The sequence below is a fragment of the Theropithecus gelada genome, chromosome 10, assembly GCF_003255815.1.
Source record: "Theropithecus gelada isolate Dixy chromosome 10, Tgel_1.0, whole genome shotgun sequence".
Classification (NCBI taxonomy): Eukaryota; Metazoa; Chordata; class Mammalia; order Primates; family Cercopithecidae; genus Theropithecus; species Theropithecus gelada.
Genome location: NC_037678.1, coordinates 9,595,872 through 9,608,461, shown reverse-complemented (window position 1 = coordinate 9,608,461; position 12,590 = coordinate 9,595,872).

The following is a 12,590-nucleotide window of genomic DNA, read 5'->3' as shown; positions in this document are numbered from 1 at the left end:
AATACCTGAGGGCAGGAGTTCAAGACAAGCCTAGACAATATGGTGAAACCCCGTCTCTACAATAAATAAATAAATAAATAAATAAAATTAAAAATGGTGGTGGTGACCACCTGTAGTCTCAGCTACTTGGGAGGCTGAAGCATGAGAACCAGGAGGCAGAGGTTGCAGTAAGCCGAGATCACACCACTGCACTTTGCCAGCCTGGGTGACAGAGTGAGACTCTATTTCAAAGAAATACAAAAAAATGAAAACAAAAACCAAGAGTTTATAATCTCATGGTCCCCTGCAATAATTAGATTATTATGTCTGAAGTATCATGTGCATTTTGGGGCACCTGTTTTTAAAAAGATATGCCGGCTGGGCACGGTGGCTCACGCCTGTATTCCCAGCACTTTGGGAGGCCAAGGTGGGCGGATTACCCAAGGTCAGGAGCTCTAGACAAGCCTGACCAACATGGCAAAATCCTGTCTCTACTAAAAATACAAAAATTAGCGAGGCATAATGGCGGGTGCCTGTAATCCCAGCTACTCAGGGAGGCTGACGCTTGGACCCGGAGGCAGAGGTTGCAGTGAGACCAGATCGCGTCACTGCACTCCAGCCTGGGCAAGACTCAGTATCAAAAAGAAAAAAAAGAATGTTAAGTAAATAGAATCACATCATATAGTGTGTAACCTTGAGGGACTGGCTTTTTTTTTTTTAATTCAGCAGAATTCTCTGGAGATTCCTCCCGTTGTTGCATATCAATAGTTCATTCCTTTTTATTGCAGAGTGGTATGGATTTACCAGTTTAGCCACTCATCCGTTGAAGGATATCTGGCTATTAAGAATAAAACTGCTATAAACGTTTATGCATGGGTTTTATGTAAATAGAGGTCTTCATTTCTCTGGAATAAATGCCAGGAGTGCAATAGCTGGGGTTTTCTGTTTCTGTTTTTGTTCTCTTTTAGAGTCAAGACCTCACTCTAGTGCCTAGGCTAGAATGCAGTGGTACAATCACAGCTCACTGCAGCCTCAAATTCCTGGGCCCAGGTGATCCTCCAGCCTCAGCCTCCTGAGTAGCTAGGAGTACAGGCACCTGCTACCACACTCAGTGAAATGTGTGTGTGTGTGTGAGAGAGAGAGGGAGAGTTTAGAGACAGGGTGGAGAGTCTTGCTATGTTGCCCAGGCTAATCTCAAACTCCTAGTCTCAAGCAGTCCTCCCACCTCTGCCTGCTTTATTTTGTAAAAAATATAAAAAGTAGCCAGGCATGGTGGCGCGCACCTGTAGTCCTAGCTACTCAGGAGGCTGAGGTGGGAGGATCGCTTGAGCCTGTGGCTGTCAAGGCTGCAGTGATCCATGATAACGCCACTGCACACCATGCACACCAGTCTGGGCAACGAGAGTGATACCCTGTCTAAAAAAAAAAAAAAACACTACCGCCAGGCCCAGTGGTGCATGCCTGTAATCCCAGCACTTTGGGAGGCTGAAGCAGCTGTATCACCTGAGGTCAGGAGTTTGAAACCAGCCTGACCAACATGGTGAAACCCCTATTAAATCTCTACTAAATACAAAAAATTAGCCAAGTGTGGTGGTGCATGCCTATAATCCCAGCTACTTGGGAGGCTGAGGCAGGAGAATTGCTTGAACCCAGGAGGCGGAGGTTGCAGTGAGCCGAGATCACACCATTGCACTCCGTCCTGGGCAACAGAAGCAAAACTCCATTAAAAAAAAATACTGGCAAAGATACTGGCAAACTTTTTCCAAAGTGACTGTACCATTTTGCATTTCTACCTGCAATGTATGAGTGATTCCGTTTTTCCACATCCTCACCAGCATTTTGTGTTGTCACAATTTTTTTGTTTCTGTTTTTGTTTGTGTTTGTGTTTACGTGTTTTTGGCCATTCTGATGGGTAGTGATATCTCATTGTGGTTTTAATTTGCATTTCTCTGATGGCTAATGGTGTTGAACATCTCTTCATCTGCTTACTTGCCATTAGTATTATATATATCCTCTCCAATGAAATATCTTTTCATGCCATTTGCTCATGCTCTAATTGGATTGTTTTTTGATAGCTGAATTTTAAGAATTTTTTCTTTATATATTCTGCCTATTAGTGCTTTGTCAGATATGTGGTTTGCAAATACTTTCTCCCACTCTGTAGCTATCTGTTCCTCCTCTTAACTGGCCCTTTCACCAAGCAAAAATTTTAAATTCTAATGTTCAATTTATCAATTGTTCCACTTACAGATCATGCTATTTATTGGTGCCAAGTCTAAGAATTCTGTCTGACCCTAGATTCTGCAAATCTTCTCCTCTTTCATTCTGTTTGTTTTATTATTATTATTTTTTTTTGGCTTGTTTGTTTGTTATTGTTTTTGAGACAGAGTCTCACTCTGTCACCCAGGCTATAGTGCAGTGGCACTATCTCGGCTCGCTGCAACCTCTGCCTCCCAGGTTCAAGTGATTCTCATGCCTCTCAGACTCCCAAGGAGCTGGGATTACAGGCGCCCACCATCATGCCTGGCTAATTTTTGTATTTTTAATAGAGATCAGGTTTCTCCATGTTGGCCAGGCTGGTCTCGAACTCCTGGCCTCAAGTGATCCGCCCATCTCGACCTGCCAAATTGCTGGGATTACAGGCATGAGTCACCGCGCCTGGCCGTCATTCTAAAAGTTTGATAGTTTTAGGTTTAAGTTCTTGATACAGGTTGAGTTAATTTTTGAATAACATGTGAGACATAGGTCGAGGGTTTTTTGTTTTGGTTTGGTTTTTGTTTGCCTATAGATGTTCAATTGCTCCAGCACCATTTGTTAAAAATGGTGTGTTTTTCCTCTACGGAATTACTTTTGTACCTCTGTCAAAATTCAGTTGGGCATATTTGAGTGAGTCTTTTTCTGGGTTCCTCTATTCTGTTCCTCTGATCTACGTGTCTGTCCTCCACCAACACCAGTCTTGATTACTGCAGCTGTAAAAAATAAGTCTTGAAAGCATGTAAAGAGATTCCTCCCACTTTATTCTTCCTTTTCAAAATTGTTTTAGCTATTCTAGTTCCTTTGCCTTTTAATATAAATTTTAGAATAGGCCAGGCTCGGTGACTCATGCCTATAATCCCAGCACTTTGGGAGGCATAGGCAGGCAGATCACCTGAGGTCAGGAGTTTGAGACCAGCCTGGCCAACATGGTGAAACCCCATCTCTACTAAAAAAATACAAAAATTGGCTTAGGTGCAGTGGCTCACGCTTGTAACCTCAGCACTTTGGGAGGCCGAGGCAGGCAGATCACCTGAGGTAAGGAGTTTGAGACCAGCCTGACCAACATGGTAAAATCCCGTCTCTACTAAAAATACAAAAATTATCTGGGCGTGGTGGCGGGCGCCTGTAGACCCAGCTACTAGGGAGGGTGAGACAAGAGAATTGCTTGAACCTGGGAGGCAGAGGTTGCAGTGAGCCAAGATCATGTCACTACACTCTAGCCTGGGCGACAGAATGAGACTCCATCTCAAAAAAAAAAAAAAAAATTAGCCGGGCATGGTGGCGTGCGCCTGTAATCCCAGCTACTTGGGAAGCTGAGGCAGGAGAATCACTTGAACCTGGGAGGTGGAGATGGCAGTGAGCTGAGATCCCGCCACTCCACTTCAGCCTGGGTGACAGAGGGAGACTCTGTCTCAAAAAAGAAAAATAATAATAATCTTGTCTATAAATAAAAAAAACTTACTGGGATTTTGATAGGAATTCTGTTAAACTGTATATCAATTTGGTGAAAACTGACATCTTTACAATGTTGAATCTTCCAACCTATGAACACCGTGTGTCTATTTATTTTTTTAAAAATGTTTAGACCAGGTATAGTAGCTCATGCCTGCCATCTCAGCACTTTGGGAGGCTGAGGAGCGATGATTGCTTGAGGCCAGGAGTTAGAGGCCAGCCTGGGCAACTTAGTGAGACCAATCTCTACAAAAAATACCAAAAAATTAGCCGGGCATGGTGACACACGCCTATAGTCCCAGCTACTTGGGACGCTGAAGGAGGATTGCTTGAGCCCAGGAGTCCAAGGCTGGAGGGAGCTGAGATCACACACCACTGCACTCCAGCCTGGGCAACAAAGGGAGATTGTGTCTCAAAAATATACATATATTGTTTATTTCTCTTATCAGTGTTGTGTAGTTTTCCGCACACAAGTCTGAAATACGTTGTTAGATTTACACCTAACTATTTCACTTTTTGGATGATTAGAAATGGCATATTCCTTTCAATTTCAGTGTCCACATGTTCTTAGCTAGTGTATACAAATACAATTGATTATGGTATGTTTATCATGTATTCTGTAACCTTGCTGAACTCATTTAGTTGTAAGAGTTTTGCTAGATTCCTTGAGATTTTCTACATAAACCGTGTGTTGTCTAAAAATGGACAGTTTTATTTCTTCCTTTGCAAACTGTATGCCTTTTACTTCCTTTTTTTTTTTTTGAGATGGAGTCTTGGTCTGTCACCCAGGTTGGAGTGCAATGGCGCGATCTGGGCTCACTGCAACATCCACCTCCTGGTTCAAGTGATTCTCCTGCCTCAGCCTCCTCAGCCTCCTGAGTAGCTGGGATTACAGGTGTACACCACCACACCTGGCTAATTTTTGTATCTTTGGTAGAAACGGTCTCACCATGTTGGTCAGGCTGGTCTGGAACTCCTGATCTCAGGTGATCCACCTGCCTCAGCCTCCCAAAGTGCTGGGATTACAGGCGTGAGCCACTGCACCCGGCTACTTCCTTTTTTTTTTTTTTTGGTCTTGTTCCACTGACTAGAGGTTCCAGTGCTATAATGAATAAGAGTGAAAGAGTGATGAGGCCTTTCTTGCCTTGTTCCCAATTTTAGGAGAAAGTATCCAGCGTTTCACCATTAAGTACACTTGTCCCTTGATGTCCATGGAAGATTGGCTCCAGGATCCCCAACATATACCAAAATCCTGGGATCTTCAAGTCCCTGAGATAAAATGGTGTAGTATTTGCATATAACCTAGGCATATCTTCCTGCATACTTTAAATTATCTCTAGATTACTTATAATACAATGTAAACGCTATGTAAATAGTTGACATACCATATAGTCTAGGTAGGAAATAATGACAAGGAAAAAAAGGCTGTACGTGTTCAGTACAAACACAACATCCTTATTGGGGTTTTTTCCCCCAAGTATTTTTGATCCCTTGTTGGTTGAATCCACAGATACGGAGGACCAGGTGTATAACATTGGCAGTAGGGTTTTTGTACATGCTCCTTATCAAATTGAGGAAGTTCCTCTTCTATTCCTATTTTTCTGAGAATTTATATCATGAATGGATGTTTAATTTTGCAAATGTTTTGTGAGCACCTATTGATATAATCATGTGATTTTTCTTCGAGTCATTAATATGGAAGAATCCATTGATTTATTTTGAAATACTGAACCAGCCTTGCATCCCTGGAAAAACCCCCACTTGGTCATGATGAATAATTATTTTTATAAATTGTTGGATTATATTTGCTAATTTTGTCCCATTAACAAAAATTTTTAAAATTTTTGTAGGTATTATTTGCTAATATTTTGTTGAGGATTTTTGTGTGTATATTCATGAGAGTTATTGTTTCCGTAGCTTTCTTTTTTGTACTCTGTGTGGTTTTGTTATCAGGGTAAAACTAGCTTCATAAAATTATACATGATCCTCAACTTTTTGTTTTTTCCTTTGAGACAATTTCTGGGTCTATTGCCCAGGCTGAGGGCAGTAGCACCATCTCAGCTCACTGCAATTTCTACCTCCCGGGCTCACACCTATAATCCCAGCACGTTGGGAGGCCAAGGAGGGCAGGAGTTCGAGACCAGCCTGGGCAACATGGCAAAGCCCCGCCTCTGCTAAAAATACAAAAATTAGCCGGGCATGGTGGCATGCATCTGTAGTCCCAGCTACTCAGGAGGCTGAGGCACAAGAATCGCTTGAAGCCGGGAGGCAGAGTTTGCAGTGAGCCGAGATCACACCACTGCACTCCAGCCAGGGCAACAGAGTGAGATTCTGTCTCAAAAAATAAATAAATAATAAAAAGTTATATGGCTATTCAAATTATCTACTTTGTCTTGGATGAGCTGTAGTAATTTGTGTTTTTTGAGAAAGTGATCAATTTTGTCTGAGTCATTACATTTTTTTTCCTTTTTTTTTTGAAACAGGGTCTCACTCTGTTACCCAGGCGGTAGTGCAGTGGGGCAATCATGGCTCACTGCAGCCTCGACCTCCCAGGCTCAAGAGATCCTCCCACCTCAGCCTCCCATGTAGCTTAGACCACAGGTGTGTGGCACCATGCCTGGCTATTTTTTTTTATTTTTTGTGAGGCAGGGTCTCATTATGTTGCCCAGACCAGTCAACTCCTATGTTCAAGCAATCCTCCCACTTTGGCCTCCCAAAGTGCTTGGATTACAGGTGTGGGCTACCACACCTGGCTTGGACTTATCTATTTCTTCTTTTAGGTCTATCAGTTTTCACTTCACGTTTTGCAGTGCTGTGTTTTCGTGCGTACACATTTAGGATTGCTATGTCTTCTTAGTGGATTGACTCTTTCAGCGTTGTATAATGTCCTGCTCTTTCTATGTTAATCTTCTTTGCTCCAAAGTCCACTTTAGTTTATTTTAGTATAGTCACTCTTGCTTTCCTTTGATGAATGCTTGTATGACATAACTTTTTCCATCCTTTTACTTGCAACTTGCCTATATCATATTTGTAGTGAATTTCTTGCAGATAGTATACAACTGTTTTTTTTTTTTTAAATCCACTCTGCCAATTTCTGTCTTTTAATTGGTATATTTAGACTATTTGCATTTAATGTAATTGTTGATATGTTAGGGCCAAAGTCTGTCATTTTTTTTTATTTTAATTTTTTCTATTTTTCTAATCAGCTTCCTCAGGTTGAAGTGATTATTTTATTTCATTTTTTTTTTTGAGACGGAGCTTTGCTCTTGTTGCCCAGGCTGGAGTGCAATGGTGCGATCTCAGCTCACTGCAAGCTCTGCCTCCCGGGTTTACGCCATTCTCCTGCCTCAGTCTCCTGAGTAGCTGGGATTACAGGCGCCCACCACCACGCCTGGCTAATTTTTTGTATTTTTAGTAGGGACGGGGTTTCACTGTGTTAGCCAGGATGGTCTCGATCTCCTGACCTCCCGCCTCAGCCTCCCAAAGTGCTGGGATTACAGGCGTGAGCCACTGCCCCCAGCTCTTTGTATAGCTTTTTAAGTGGCTGCTCTTATATACATGACTTATGACAGTCTACTAATGTCATCATTTTACCAGTTTGAGAGAAATATAAAAACTTTACATCCTTCTGTGTCCCTTCACCCTTCCCAGTTTATAATTGTTTGAAATATTTTCTCCATACAGACTTAGGACTATATTAGATGATACTATAATTTTTTTTTTTTTTGGAGACTAAGTCTCGCTCTGTCATCCAGGCTGGAGCGCAGTGGCACGATCTCAGCACACTGCCACCTCTGCATCCCGGATGCAACCTCTGCCTCCCAGGTTCAAACGATTCTTCGGCCTCAGCCTCCCGAGTAGCTGGGACTACAGGCATGTGCCACCATGCCTGGCTAATTTTTTGTATTTTTAGTAGAGATAGGGTTTCACTGAGATGGGGTTTCACCATGTTAGCCAAGATGGTCTCGATCTCTTGGCCTCGTGATCTGCCTGCCTTGGCCTCCCAAAGACCTGGGAATGCTGTAATTTTTATTTTAGGCTAGGTGCAGTGGCTCATGCCTGTAATCCCAGCACTTTGGGAGGCCAAGGCGGACAGATCACCTGAGATCAGGAGTTCGAGACCAGCCTGGCCAACAAGGTGAAACCCTATCTCTACTAAAAAAAAAAAAAAAAAAAAAAAAAAAAAAAAAAAATTAGCCGGGCATGGTGGCACATGCCTGTAATCCCAGCTACCTGGGAGGCTGAGGCATGAGAACTGCTTGAACCCGGGAGGTGGAAGTTGTAGTGAGCTGAGATTACACTACTGCACTCCAGCCTGGGCAACAGAGCAAGACTCTGTCTCCAAAAAAAATTTTTTACTTCAACTGTCAAACATAATTTAGAAAACTCAAGAGAAGAAAAGCTTATTGTATTTGCCCATATTTTTACTTTCTGAGTTTGTTTTTTCTTTCTAATTTTCCAAAGTCCTTGTTTTATTGTTTTCTTTCTTTTTAGAGAACTTCTTTTAGCCCTTTCTGGGGGAAGGCCTACTGGTGACATATTCTCTGTCACTCCACTGAGATCGTGCCACTGCACTCCAGCCTGGGTGACAGAGCGACAGAGACAACCAAATGTCTTGATTCCCCCTTGATTCCTGAAGGACATTTTCACTACATGCAGCGTTCTGACAAGTGTTTTCTTGTATTCGCTTTTTGCATGAAAAACATTTTGCCACTTCTGCTGGCCTTTGTGGTTTGTGGTGAGAAATCTGCCATTCAAATGATTTTTCCTCTTTAGGTAAGGTGTTTTCTCTGGCTGCTTTCGAAATTTCTTCTCTCTTTAGTTTTCAGAAGTTTAATTGTGATGTGTTGTGGTATGGGTTTCTGTGGGTGTATTCTGTGTAGTGTTTGCTCAGCTTCTTGAATCTACAGATTTTTCTTGCCAAAGTTGGCGAGTATGCAGCCTTTATTTCGCCAACTAACTTTTCAACCTGGCCCTCTTTATCCTCTCCTCCTGGAACCCTGATGACACAAATATTAGATCTTCTGTAGTATTTCCACAGGTCCACAGGCTGTTTTTAATTTTGTTTTCAGTCTATTTTCTCTTTCTTGTTCAGATCGGGTAATTTCTATTGTTCTGGTTTCTTGTTTGTTTTTTGGAGACAGTCTCACTCTGTTGCCCAAGCTGGAGTGCAGTGGTGCAATCTCAGCTCACTGCAAGGTCTGCCTCCCAGGTTCAAGTGATTCTCCTGCCTCAGCCTCCCAAGTAGCTGGGAATACAGGCACGCACCATCACACCTGGCTAATTTTTTGTACTTTTAGTAGGGACAGGGTTTCACCATGTTGCCCAGGCTGGTCTCAAACTCCTGAGCTCAGACAATCCGCCTGCCTCAGCTTCCCAAAGTGCTGGGATTAGAGGTGTGAGCCACCACATCCAGCCTTATTTCTATTGTTCTATCCTCCAGTTCAGTTATTTTTTTTTCTTCTGTCACTTCCATGTCTTTTTTTCCTCCCAGCTTCTGTTGGGAAAAATGTCACTTCCATTCTGTTGTTGATCCCATCCACTGAGAGTTTTTTAATTCACTTATTTGCATTTTTCAGTTCTAAGACTTCCATTTGGTTCTTTTTTCTTTTTCTTTTCTTTTCTTTTTTTTTTTTTTGAGACAGAGTCTTTCTCTGTTGCCCAGGTTGGAGTGCAGTGGCACAATCTCAGCTCACTGCAACCTCTGCCTCCTGGGTTCAAGTCATTCTCCTACCTTAGCCTCCCAAGTAGCTGGGATTACAGGCACAAGCCACCATACCTGGCTAATTTTTTATATTTTTGGTAGAGATGGGGTTTCACCATGTTGGCCAGGCTGGTCTCGAACTCCTGACCTCAAGTGATCCACCTGCTTTGGCCTCCCAAAGTGCTGGGATTATAGGCACAAGCCACCCTGCCTGGCAGATACCTGAGCTAAAAATACAAAAACTTACCCAGGTGTGGTGGGGGGCGCCTATAATCCCAGCTACAGGGGAGGCTGCAGAAGGAGAATTGCTTGAACCCAGGAGGTGGAGGCTGCAGTGAGCTGAGATTAGACCACTGCACTCCAGCCTGGGCAACAGAGCAAGACTCTCAAAAAAAAAAAAAAAAAAAAAAAAAAAAACCTTCAATGCCTTCCCATAAGATCTACAATAAAGGGCCGGGCGTGGTGGCTCAAACCTGTAATCCCAGCACTTTGGGAGGCCGAGATGGGTGGATCACGAGGTCAGGAGATCGAGACCATCCTGGCGAACACGGTGAAACCCCGTCTCTACTAAAAATACAAAAATCTAGCCGGGCGCGGTGGCGGGCGCTTGTAGTCCCAGCTACTCGGGAGGCTGAGGCAGGAGAATGGCGTAAACCCGGGAGGCGGAGCTTGCAGTGAGCTGAGATCCAGCCACTGCACTCCAGCCTGGGCGACAGAGCGAGACTCTGTCTCAAAAAAAAAAAAAAAAAAATCTACAATAAAATAGATGCTCTGGCCCCTGTCTGCCTCTCTGACATCTCTTACTACTTTCTCCTTGCTCAGTAAGCTCCAAATTTCTTTACTCAACACATAATGAGCACATACAATGTACCAGTTTTTGTTACCAATAAACAAATCAAAATTTCCTCTTCTTGCTGAGGACACACAAAAAACAATAATCCTAATATACAAGTAAATGTCAAAATACGTTTGTTTGTTAGGAGATAGGGTCTTTCTCTGTCACTCAGGCTGGAGCACAGTGGTGCAATTTCAGCTTACTACAGCCTCGAATTCCCAAGTTCAAGGGATTCTCCCACGTCCTTAGCCTCCTGAGTAGCTGGGACCACATGCCCAACTTAGAAAAGATATTTTCAAAGGTATATGTAAATTGGATGGGGAAGCAGATCATGTAGGGCCATTTAAACAACTTCAGCTTAAATGTCACTCTTCATAGAAACCTTATTTAATCACCCAATTTACTGTGGCCTCCTTCTCCTCTCAATCTCATCACCTTGTTTTCTTCATAGCACTTATTAATACCTGACACTTTGTTGTTGTTGTTGAGAATGAGTCTCACTCTGTCATCCAGGCTGGAGTGCAGTGGCACAATCTCAGCTCACTGCAACTGCCATGTTCCAGGTTCAAGCAATTCTCCTGCCTCAGCCTCCCAAGTAGCTGGGATTACAGGTGCCCACCACCACGCCCAGCTAATTTTTATATTTTTAGTAGAGACGGGGTTTCGCCATTTAGGCTGGGCTAGTCTCGAACTCCTGACCTCAGGTAATTCACCCGCCTCGGCCTCCCAAAGTGCTGGGATTACAGGCATGAGCCACTGTGCCCAGCCAGAGACTTTTTTCAATGCAGCATTTTTTATTAATTTATTATGAGATAGGGTCTTACTCTGTCACCCAGGCTGGTATGCAGTGGCACCATCTCAGCTCACTGCAACCTCCATGTACAGGGTTCAGGTAATCCTCCCCCTTCAGCCTCCAGAGTAGCTGGGACTACAGGCATGTGCCACCTTGCCTAGCTAATTTTTGTATTTTTTTGTAGAGACGACGTTTCGCCATGTTGGCCAGGCTGGTCTGGAACTCCTGGACTCAAGTGATCAGCCTGCCTTGGCCTCCCAAAGTGCTGGGATTACAGGCCTGAGCCACCCTCCCTGGCAGATACCTGAAACTTTTTATTTATTTATTTATTTTTGAGATAGACTCTCGCTTTGTTGCCCAGGCTGAAGTGCAGTGGCACTATCTCGGCTCACTGGAACCTCCACCTCCTGGGTTCAATCCATTCTCCTGCCTCAGCCTCCCCAGTAGCTGGGACTACAGGTGCCTGCCACCACGCCCGGCTCATTTTTGTTTTTGTACTTTTAGTAGAGATGGGCTTTCACCATGTTGGTCAGGCTGGTCTCTTAACTCCTGACCTCCAGTGATCCGCCTGCCTTGGCCTCCCAAAGTTCTGGGATTACAGGCGCGAGACACCTTAACTGGCCCTGAGACTTCCTGATGTATTTATTTGTTGACTTGTGTCTTATTCCCTAACTAGGGGTTTGACTGTTATTATGTCTCTTCTGTTTAAAATAGAACCTGGTAAATATCAATACTTTTGTTGAATGATGGATAAGTATGTCCTCAATACCTTAATTTACAATGGGTTTCTAGTATTCCTGTCAGGGCCTGTAGGCGCACAATAAATTAACAACAGAAATTTTAACATAAAGTCATTACAACTTGGGCTAAAAAAAACTTTGTAGGGTTCTTGTAGCCCTTTAAGGTCTGTCTCACACAATTTTTCTTTCCAAGTCTGGATAAAGCTGTGGTGGTGTTTTCCCGGATCTGTTGTGCCTGTTTATGACTAACAAATAAACAAATGGCAATTCTTTCTCTTTTATTATTATTTTTTTGGGAACGGAGTCTCACTCTGTCACCCAAGCTGGAGTACAGTGGCTCGATCTCAGCTCACTGTCACCTCCGCCTCCCGGGTTCAAGAGAATCTCCTGCCTCAGCCTCCCGAGTAGCTGGGACTACAGGCGCGTGCCACCACGCCCAGCTAATTTTTGTATTTTTAGTAGAGATGCAGTTTCGCCATGTTGGCCAGGCTGGTCTCGAACTTCCGACCTCAGGTGACCGACCCGCCTCGGCCTTCCAAAATGCTGGGATTACAGGCGTGAGCCATCGCGCCTGGCCAATTCTTTCTCTTTAGCAATAGTGTCAGCACACTCCATTACTCTCCAGTTATCTTTTAAGAGAAAATAAAAGGCTTCAAATCACCTGTACGAGATCTAAGAGTGCTCTGGCGGAGTCATACCTCTGCAAGCTTAGAGATGTCAAAGGGAGTCCTGGTCTAGCGAGAAATGGGAGAGTGACACAAAGTACAGGTGCTTGGGTCGGGCGCGGTGGCGCACTCCTGTGATCCTAGCACTTTGGGAGGTCGAAGTGGG